Raw genomic sequence first — 11251 nt, forward strand, 5'->3', positions numbered from 1 at the left:
CTTAAGTATGTAGTGTACTAACATAAAATCCGCAACATATATAGGGTGAGTCACTAAGCCAAAAAAGGTCATTTATACACGTATAGTTCAAAATAGAGAAACCTATTTCTAGTAGAGTTAAGTGTATTGGTATCGATAAATATTATACTACATATTCATAATGTATGTGTCCATCAAATACTGTTTCTTCCAGAAATGAAATGTGTAAACCGCAACTCTACGTCCTTTTCTTTCTGATATTTAAAATGGCGCCAAGCACTGCAAATGTTAAATTTTCCAATAAACGTGAAATAACTCCAGAACGATGCGACCCAGGTCCAATAGATGTTAACAAACACATTATTTTTTATGGAGAATTAAAAATGCAATAAGTAATAATGGGTTCTATTTAAAAATAACGATGTTACAGTGCATTTCCGCTATATCATACAACTTTTACTTAGAATAGGTTTCTATATTTTTAACTATACGTGTATGAACAACAATCAGTGACAGTCACTTGCGTTTACAGTGAAAAATAAACGTTTATATAATCACAACTCAATTTCATAAAAGTTTGTTCTTCAGCATGAGCACAAGTGACTACCACTTTCATTCTTATATTTGTTATGGATTTTATGTTCCTATACTATAAACTCAAGTTTTTGTAGTATTCCCTTGTGTTCGGTATAAACCAACCAACTAAAACTACAAAAATGTTAGTATAGGACCTTACCTCCACATCTCCTTTGACTTCCAGATTTGTAAAATGTTTATATACACATTTACTGTCAGAAAAAAAGTACTCTCCGGCCGGGAATCGAACCCGGGTCTCCCGCGTGACAGGCGGGGATACTGACCACTATACTACCGAAGACTTGGCAAGAAAATGTTTGTGATAAGGATTTTACGAAATTTTATACAATTTAATTAGTAACTAATAATTAATAAAACTACAAAACTGTAATACTCACAATCCAAATCTGCAAAAGTAATAAGTACCTCAAAATAAGTGTCGCGTTTACTTAAAAATTAAATATATATTGTCCAAATACAAAATCAAACTGTGCTTTTGTTGCCTAAATGCTATTGTATTTTTAGTAGGAGCAATAATTTTTGTCTTTGGTTTGAAATACTTTTTCATGCAATAAGAAATGTATATTTAGTGTTTCAGTAGTAGGTATTTATGTAATTAACAATATACTAAATAACCAAATTTAATAAAAGCATAAAAAACATTTTAAATGTTAATATAACAAATGTGGTTAACACCTACAAAAGAAATAATGATAATGATAATATAATATATTCTTCATATATAATACCTATAGTTTCGCTTTTTAGATCTTTATAAAGAGTACTGTCGCTAGTTAGGTACTAATTCAATTTGTGAAGTTATTTATTCAAATAAGTAATAACATTTAAACAGGAGAAAGTGGAAATATTTATTCGGTTGTTCTACAAATCGGAGAGTTAACTATAGTTAATATGGTTCATACAATGCTCATTATAGGTTTGTTAAAAAAAGTCTGTCCGTTTCTACAATAATTTGTGTTCCATTGAAGGGCTTTTTTAACATTTACTTTTATATTTCTTATGTAATAATTCTATGTTTTCTGTAATGATAAAGTAATTTGTTCTATATATATATATAAATATGCTATATCTACGATATACATATATATACTCAATAATTGGAACTGCGAGTACTAAGTCTTCGGTAGTATAGTGGTCAGTATCCCCGCCTGTCACGCGGGAGACCCGGGTTCGATTCCCGGCCGGAGAGTTCTCTTTTTCCTTTCCTGATATAAAATAAATTGGTAGATTAATATTTTAAAAGATTATTGATCAAGTTTATTATTTTGCCAGAGAGTTTTTTCTAATAACATTAGAAAATAAAAACGTTACTTAAATTGAAATCCTATTTAATCACATCCTTAAACAAAACTTATCGAAATAGTCAGCAGTTTGCTTATACAACGGAATTGTACAAATACCTAGTCAATAAAATTAACATTTCTCTCAAAAACGAATATCGTGTTGCCTATACTAAATAAAATGCTGCGACACTCAATTCAAAACTATACCTATACCATATAAATTCTCAAAAAATTTTCCCTACAATCTACAATTACCTGTATTTTTGGATCAAGCAATCTATAGACAGGAATGAAACAGAGTTAACTCTAATGCCAACGAAATCCCAATTATTGATAATAAATACATCTACTTTCCTCGTTACATTTTAAATATAATAGGAGCCTTCTTCGAAACAATCTATACATCACGTTACATCAACAGTAATAACCATTAAAACGTATCAAAAGATTAAAACTATAATTACAGATTTTTATAACAAAATTAGTAACACAACCTTTATTTATTACAAAATTTAGCATCTAGTCCGTTACCTGGCGATAACTCAATTTTCTTCCATTCCACATCACAAATCGCCAAAATTACTCATACTTTACTAGTAAGACATCCTCTGGACTTAATTCTGTACCTCCAACAGTACTCAGCATATACCCTTACAGTAAATTAAAGATTAAACCACATTTTTAATAATTGCATAAACATGACTTGGAAGCAAGCAGAAATTCTTCTTCAATTGTACCCTTAAACATTATTCTGTTGCCAACAAAATTATTCCAGATAAAAAGTTTAGGGTTTAGACATAAACATGCATAAAATATTAGTTACTATTATGAACACTTACATGCAGGCGAAACAGTGGGTATTTGCTTAATGAAAAGATATTTGGCCTAGTCTGGACCAATGGCTTACCCTCTACCCTAAAATTTCCTGAAGATTTTATTAGATTCATCTGGAGTATAACAAGAGATAGGAGTTTCGTTACCTGGAATGGTAACTTAATTTCCTCAGTTGCTTTCAGCATAGCTAAAGGTCTGATGCAGGGTACTGTCAACTATTTAACATCTTTACGTACAATATTCCTAATCTATTCAACATTAATAGTGATAACTTTACTTATTCTGTTGCTTTTGCTGATGATTGTATTATTCTAGTTGCCTACAAATATCCGATAAACGTGCAAACTAAATTAGACAAATTAGTCAAATTAGTCAATCATCAGTGCTTGTAAAATCTGAAATCTTAAACCGTAAAAAATGCGAGTCGGTATTATCCTACAAACCCCCTTCACAAATCGATAACTTTAACATAAATATTAACCAAGGACCACTTTTTTATCAAATAGAACGTGAAAAGTTTGTAATATATTTTGGAAAACAAATTGATTATTTAGTTCGATGCATGTCAATAACTAAGGCAAACAACACAATCAAATCCAACAGCAGGCTTTTTTTTTAATAAAACATTAACACCGTCGGCTAAAATGCTAAATGCTTCCGTTATGGAGAAATTAAGAAAATTTGAAAGAACATGCACTCGAGTATGTTTATACCTACTTAGGAAACAGTACCTCGTAAGTAATAAAGATATACGGTGCCTTCATGAAAGATCGAGAACCACGTGATCTGTGTGTGTATGAAACCAACAATACAAAATTCAAATATCTCTGACGATTTCTCAACTAAACTCAAGTGGTGACATTTAAAAAGTAGGCTGAAGTTGCAAGGTATTTTATGAAATGCCATAATAGTAGTACCATATAAAATAGGAATAAATTAAAATGAACAAAGGCGTATAGGCAAGAATCAGTATTTTATTATTTTTAATAAATAATAATTGACAGACAACACTATTTTTAGTAACTAACTAGTAACCAGATTCAGAACACCAATCTCAAATCAACAAATACACTATCGGTTACTAAATATGAGGTCACGCGACTCTCGATCATTTATGAAGGCACTGTATATATTATCTGAGAAACATCCCAAGGATTAATAAGTTTATCTTAAAAACTTCCATCAGAGACTATTCGGCTAGCTTAAAACATTGACAACTNAATTTAGGCGCTTCTCTGCATGTCAAAAAATTTTTATATCTTAAAATGCTTTTTGTTAGGACAATGAGGCAAGTAGGGAAATTAGAAAATTTAGATTACTGTTCGCAAATAGTTAAGAATGTGGGCTGTTCTAGTTTTAGGGAAATGCGAAGATTAGCTCAGGATAGGAAAGAGTGGAGGTACGCGTCCAACTGTAACTAACTAGTAACCAGATTCAGAACACCAATCTCAAATCAACAAATACACTATCGGTTACTAAATATGAGGTCACGCGACTCTCGATCATTTATGAAGGCACTGTATATATTATCTGAGAAACATCCCAAGGATTAATAAGTTTATCTTAAAAACTTCCATCAGAGACTATTCGGCTAGCTTAAAACATTGACAACTCCTGCATCAAAAAACTTAGTTTGGTTGTTAACTTTTGTATCTCCCGTTGTATATACCCCCTCACAGCGTTTAGATAAGCATAATGATGCCTGTATAATTTATTTTCCTTTTTATGTGAAACATTTTTTGCGGCGGATGAGACCGGCTGTTTCTTTATAACCTCCAAAGTATGTTGTGTTGTTATTTATACACGTTGCCTGTGTTTCATTTGAAAGTAATAACTAGTCATAAAATATGAGCAACAGTGATGGTTTAGATCATGAAATTGAGCAGTTTGTTGCAAAGAAAGCAAAATTACAGTATGATACATGATCAAGTGATTCAAATCAATGTCTGCAAATTCTTTTTTTATTTTTACTAAAAACATTTTATTAGTGTCTGTATATATATAAAGAAGAATTGTTCGATAACAATTTAGCAGTAGTTATAAAAGTTTATAATAATCACAACGATCCATACTCTTTTTCCATTGTTTAAATAAGAGATTGTCCCACTGGGACCATGTATTTTTGTTATTTCTTTCACTTATTTGTATGGCTTTTGTTAGTAGTTTAATTTGTTATCATATTTGTGTAATTTTGTGATAAACAAAAACTTAAAAAAACAAATAAAAAAAGGTTCGATTCCCGGCCGGAGAGATTTTTTTAGTTGTTTCTAACGATGGTATGTGTTAATGCTTTAAAAAACTGTGGTTCGAGTTTGTCATTTCTGCTTAGAGTGGGTACTCTTAAATGACCATCATTTCTATTGCTTTTGTCTACGAATCGTAAGTGCAACTGGAGCTGTTCCATTCTTTTTCACCCTACGTGTTTTGTTGAGGTTCATCATGGAGAAAGGCCTCTAATCAAAGAAAATTACAAAGATGTTAATGCAAGAAAAAGAAGACGCATACTATTGCAGAAATCAACTGTTACGATTGGCAACGACTCAACTAGCTAATGCCGACTGTGTGCACCTTACTCATTGGTCAATACCTTTCTTCAATAAGTACCTAAAGGAAGCCGTTCCTTTGTTCTGGGATATTTCAGAGATCCTTCGGAAAATTCCAGTGACCTTACATTTCACTCGAATAACAACGCCTCTAAAGCACGAGACGTCCAAATAGTCAGCCTAATGTTTGGTGAAGTGACAGTAATAGGATCGCTATTGAACTGACTATTTTAAGTGTCAGAATATTGTACATATAAATTAGTGTTCACTTTTTCCTATCCTGAGCTAATCTTCGCATTTCCCTAAAATTAGAATAACCCACATCACTGACTATTTGCGAATAGTAATCTAATCTAGGTCTACCTCTACCCCTCCTAACTCCCGTTTGTACCTCTAATATATGTCCTTGACTAGACCTTCATGCCTGAGAAGATGTCCTATCTCGCCGATTTCCTATTGATTTCCATAGGTCCTCCGTTCTCCTATTCTTTTTAATACCTCTTCATTTCCAACTTTCTTTATCCACGGCATCCTCATCATTCGCCTGTAACATGACATTTGGAACGCTTCTAACATTTTCTTTTCTGCAGCGCCCACCGTCCATGTTTCGCACTCGTACAGCGCCGCGCTCCAAACAAACCTTTAACAATCTTTTTCGAATTTCTAAATTAACCGTTCGCAAGCATAGAAGTGACTTTTTTTTATTGAGGACGACTCGACCCTGCTCTGTCCTCTGCTTTAAAGCCCTATTACTTATCAGACTTCCCAGATAAGTACCTAAAATCGGCCACTCTTTCTAATTTTTCGTCTCCTATCTGTATATTCGATCTTTCCTTACTTTTTCTCTTGCATACCAGTATTTTTGTTTATACCGCTTCCATTTTATTTAAACCTTCCCTTGCTAGATGCTAATACTGCTACTTCATCTGTAAATGTAAGCATACCAATCTTTTGTCCCTGTATATCTATCCATATAGTTGTACTGAATTTATTGATCGTGTCTTCGACATATAGATTAAAAAGTAGCGGTGACAGCGTGCATCCTTTTGTCTGACTCCCTTCCTGATATTTACTTATATACGTTGCAGCCTCAGCTCTATAGCAGCCTGTTGCTCTTTATACAAACTAAGTATCACTATTCTATCTCTATAACTCATCCCTACATTTTTAAGTATATTTAACATCTCCCATTTAACATTATCAAAAGCCTTTTTTAAATCTACAAATCCTATGTATGCACTCTTTCCTTTTTCTATCGTTTTCTCTATTGTTAGCCGTAAAGCTAAAATGGCCTCCCGCGTTCCTTTATTTCTTCTAAACTCAAATTAATCTTCCTCTAAATTAGTGTTACCGGTTGATTAAAACAGTAGAGATTTTAGTTATTAATATGTTTTGAAAATTAAAATTATATTATATTATATTGTGTTTGTTTAATAAGCAAAAAAATTTGCTAGACCATTAAACAATTCCCTAGGCTCTCCAAATCAACAGATTGTAATTCGGCAAAAAGGGTCCGAAAATTTAGGCGCTTCTCTGCATGTCAAAAAATTTTTATATCTTAAAATGCTTTTTGTTAGGACAATGAGGCAAGTAGGGAAATTAGAAAATTTAGATTACTGTTCGCAAATAGTTAAGAATGTGGGCTGTTCTAGTTTTAGGGAAATGCGAAGATTAGCTCAGGATAGGAAAGAGTGGAGGTACGCGTCCAACTAGTCTTAGGACTGACGACCTTGTGATGATGAGGGTGATGAATGCTTTTGTTTTGTCTCAGCAACAACTTAAAAATTTGCAAAACAAAAACTATAATTTCAGTATGAAGATCTTATGAGTAATATAAGTAGATGAAAAAAAAAAAAAACGCAAGTTAATATATATTTTTCACATTTTTATAACAGAAAAAATTAATTTTGTGAATTGTAGAAAATTTATAGGCAATTCAATTAGGAAAATTTTCTTGCTTATGACTTTCTTTTCTTTCTTATGACTTTCTTTTGATAGCTTTTGAGATATGGGATTTTTTAATTTTTTTTGTCACTAAATGTTTAATAAAAAGTTAAGCCGACGGTGTTTTAGGTTCTTTTTTTGTATCTTTCTTTATGACTTTTGGAAGTGGTTCCAACAAAAATCTAGCATATTACCCTTTTCATTCAGGCATAGCTGTTTTCAAGCAGATATCACTTGGACTATATAAAATTAATTACTTAGTGACAAATTAGTGACAAATCACCTACCTCAAAGAATTTTTATAATAAAGAAAAACTCAGAAATGACTGTAGGTATATGAATCATTATACAAAAAATACTACGGTGCCCAACTAAAATCAAGTGATAGTTTTCCTCCAGAAGTAATACACACCTACACTTATTTCATTCAAAAGAGCAACTTAAAATCGATTCCATATTTAGTATAATTGATTTCCATTTTATAGTAATTGTTCCATAAATAATCTCATACTTCTAAGTTGAAGACTATTACAAAACGGATTGTATTTAATAATAATTTCTCTCAAACATATAGTCGAATGATAAAAATTGAGAGTCTGAACAATACATTCAATATTAAGGTAGGAAATTGTAGCATCATCCTCCTCCAAAACATCGTTGTGTCAGTAGCATCGCTCCAATAATTTTCAAAAATCTCACTTTGAAACGTATTAGTAATCATACAATACTTCTCGATATGCATACAATAGGTGTTAATCTCAGCAAAAATCCTTCGAATCCGTAAATAGAGTAAACATTAAAAAACCGTAAAACAGTTACCTATACCCGAGGCTTATTAGTGCACGTATTCACTACATACATATATTTTAAAACTATCCAGTTAGCAAAGATAAGCAGTTGCATATAAATACATAAGTCAGCCATGTGGATTTATATATGGAATATGTTCTATTAAGTGGTTAGTTACCATACTTAAGAATAATGATGAAGGCGACATGGTAAAGTAAATCAACTAAAATAGACCTAAATCATTTCAGTTAAAAAGTTTTAACCCTTGATTAACAATATTTCTTACACTATTTATCTTATTTTATATTTATATTTTCTTTCTTACATATTTCCTTGATGTATCTATCAAAGCATTAACTTTCTAATTATCTTATTTAAGTTCAGGCAAGCAACTTATTTAATAACTAAGTTACCGTTTAAGAGAATAAAAAAAATTTTGGCACTTATTCACTGAATCGGTATGTTCCTTATCTCACCTCAGCTTCATAGAACTATGCATAAACATGTACATTAATACACTCACTTTAGTTCGTCTGTTTAATTCCTATAAATTTCGCATTCCAATGTGATGCCATTTTGTATTGTATTTGTACACAGCCGTCTCTAATACAAGCCATGCTGAGAAATTTGGCAACAGCGCATTGCTTCGATGTGAGAGTCCTATTCTGCGAGTCTTACTTGTTATTACTACACGTCGTTACACATGATTTTCAGACACCCATTACGATAAAAATGAATTGAATTATTAAATAACTAACATTTGTTCATCACTGATAGTATGTGACGTTATTTAAAATACACTTCAACATGTAGGTATTAAGAACAAAATAGAAAAGACAAAAGATTAGGTGTAAACATTGTTAGGTACCTACATGAATTTCATCTCGATAATTGTAATTTTATTAAAGCAAATTTCCACACCACAATTGAAGTATTGCCAAGGCGCGTTAGCTTTTTTTGGGGTTCACCAATAGCCCTGCCATCCCATTAGAAAAAACTAATTACAATTTCTAATTTACGGATTTTTGCTGTCTTACAGTTAGCTGAATTTGAATTGGAGTGGCGGGACTCTTGCTTTCTATAATTTATAATTTTAACGTAATCATTAAGCAAAACATTAGCAAAAGAAGATAAAATTTGGAAGAATATATCTTTATAGTGTTTTCCAAAACTAAATATTTTTGAAAATAGTTAATTTTCCTAAAATTGATTTTTGGAGTTCAGCCCGTAAATATTGTGTCTGCAGATATTCGTTATTACTTATTTCTTCAAGAATGGCATAAAAGTGAAAAAAAACTATACTAATATTATCAGTAGGAACAGAAAGTCCTCCCCTTTGTAAATAATCAAAATAAATATCTCCAACGCAAGAGCCTTTATTGTTTATTATGAGCGAAACACAATTGTTGCAAGTTATCTTTTTACGAGCAGAATGAACTGCATATCCTGAAATGGAAATTTTTAAGGAGTCATCTAAATCACAATTCATTAAAAAATCGGAATTTAAAATTTCAATAAACTGACTTATGTTTAAGGGAGACTCTTCAACAATTTAAATTCCTGTTTCATTTTTCTCTGGTAATTTAGGATATGTTAAAAGCACACTCAAAACATTACCGGCAGTGGATACTTTTTTTTACTGTTTTTATAATGTCACTTTCGTTAAAGTGATGTATGTAAACTCCAGAATATTTTCATGGAGTCCAATCTTTGCGAGGTATAGTACTTATGCATTTTTTTCGCATTTCATCATTTTTTTGGGAATAAAAATATAGACATACTTGTACTTACATTTTAAAGATGATTTATAATTTGAATAGCAACTGGGAACACAACGACGAGAGGCATTTTGTTAAGAAATAAACCAGAAAATTTACAACCAAAACACACAATCTGACCTAAAACATTTTCACTTCTTTCACATAATAGTTAATATTGCCTTCTGCAATTAAAAACTGTATCCAAAGGTATTAATCACTATAACACACTATAATCATCCTTATTGCACATTTACTGCACGATATTTCCGCTAAAATTAAAATATTATAGAACAACGAAAGAACCACAACAACCAATGTATTAGTTGTAACTCTCATTAACTGGGAAATCCTGGGACTCCCACAGTGTTGCCAAGTAAACCTTCAGCATGGCTTGTAAGTAGAGACGGCTGTGATTTGTATAATGCTGCCTATCAAACTATTGATATTAATACGGTGTTTTAATCTGACAATGAGTCATTTTACTATGGCATCAAGTGCAAGAGGAATTTACAGGCGACATCACAAAATTAATTATCGGATAGCGTTTTGAAATCATCGTACTCTAATGTTTCCGACAGAATAGATAAAGGATCTTTCTCATTATTTGTGATTTACGCGACTAGGTTTACGAGTTGGTTACTCTAAAAGCGGAAATGTATAATGCCGACGATAAGAAAATCCGTTGCAAACGTTAATTACAAGATGCACTCCTTTTGCGAGCACATCATTAGCAACTCACTTCAAGTTCTGATAAGATGCTCTGGGGAGGTAGCTGAGAATCGTGGTTAAATAGCTTTGTGTTTAAGAAGCTTTAGAAGTAGAGCAGCGGAACATTTACCGTAAAATGATTTACTTCTTTTTAGAAAAAGTTAAAATGTAGTAGGTTTGAATAAAAAATGATGTAAGAAGACTTAATCATACTGGCGATTATATAAAAATTGCATTATAAGAAATAAGTGAACTGTTTCCGTAAGCACGGCGTATTTATTCTTTTAATTTGTGTTTGACTGTTTAGGATCATAAAGAATTGAGAAATATAGAGTAATATTCCACCCCGCTTGCGTAAATTTTCTAGTATAGACGGAATTTATTTAAATAAAAGAACGAATTTGCCTCTACTGCGTAAACCATTAAAATAATGGCGAATTTTGAAAGCAGTTGAATTAATTCAGCGAAATAGTTTTTCTTATAAGTAATTCCGCCGGTAAACGTTTAGCCACGTTGTAAAAATAATCATTAATTTAACAAAAAATAGTCCAAATCATTAATTGGGAAACGTAACTAAAACCCATTTGTAAACAGTACTTTTTAATCAGAAGGAGTATACTGAAATTAATTTACCTGTTTTGAAAGTATAATCCCTACACAGGAGGTGGATTTCAGGAAACAAAACATGATGGAAATGTGTAATGTGATAGTCACAAAATTCATATGACGATTCGGACCATTGTCATAAATGCAATGATATGAATTTTATACGGATAGAATTGATGTTTTTTAAGATTCCCTGAAGACTTATATG

At 31.7% G+C, this 11251-nt stretch overlaps 2 non-coding genes across 2 annotated transcripts; one reads left to right on the forward strand and one right to left on the reverse strand.

Annotated features, from left to right (window-relative positions):
- Positions 1 to 784: 784 nt before the first annotated feature.
- Positions 785 to 856, reverse strand: Trnad-guc. The gene has a single exon. It is a non-coding gene; the product is annotated as a tRNA-Asp (tRNA).
- An 837-nt stretch (positions 857 to 1693) lies between these two features.
- Trnad-guc lies at positions 1694 to 1765 on the forward strand. The gene has a single exon. It is a non-coding gene; the product is annotated as a tRNA-Asp (tRNA).
- Positions 1766 to 11251: the final 9486 nt, after the last annotated feature.

This window comes from Agrilus planipennis, unplaced genomic scaffold, assembly GCF_000699045.2.
Source record: "Agrilus planipennis isolate EAB-ADULT unplaced genomic scaffold, Apla_2.0 scaffold204, whole genome shotgun sequence".
Lineage (NCBI taxonomy): Eukaryota > Metazoa > Arthropoda > Insecta > Coleoptera > Buprestidae > Agrilus > Agrilus planipennis.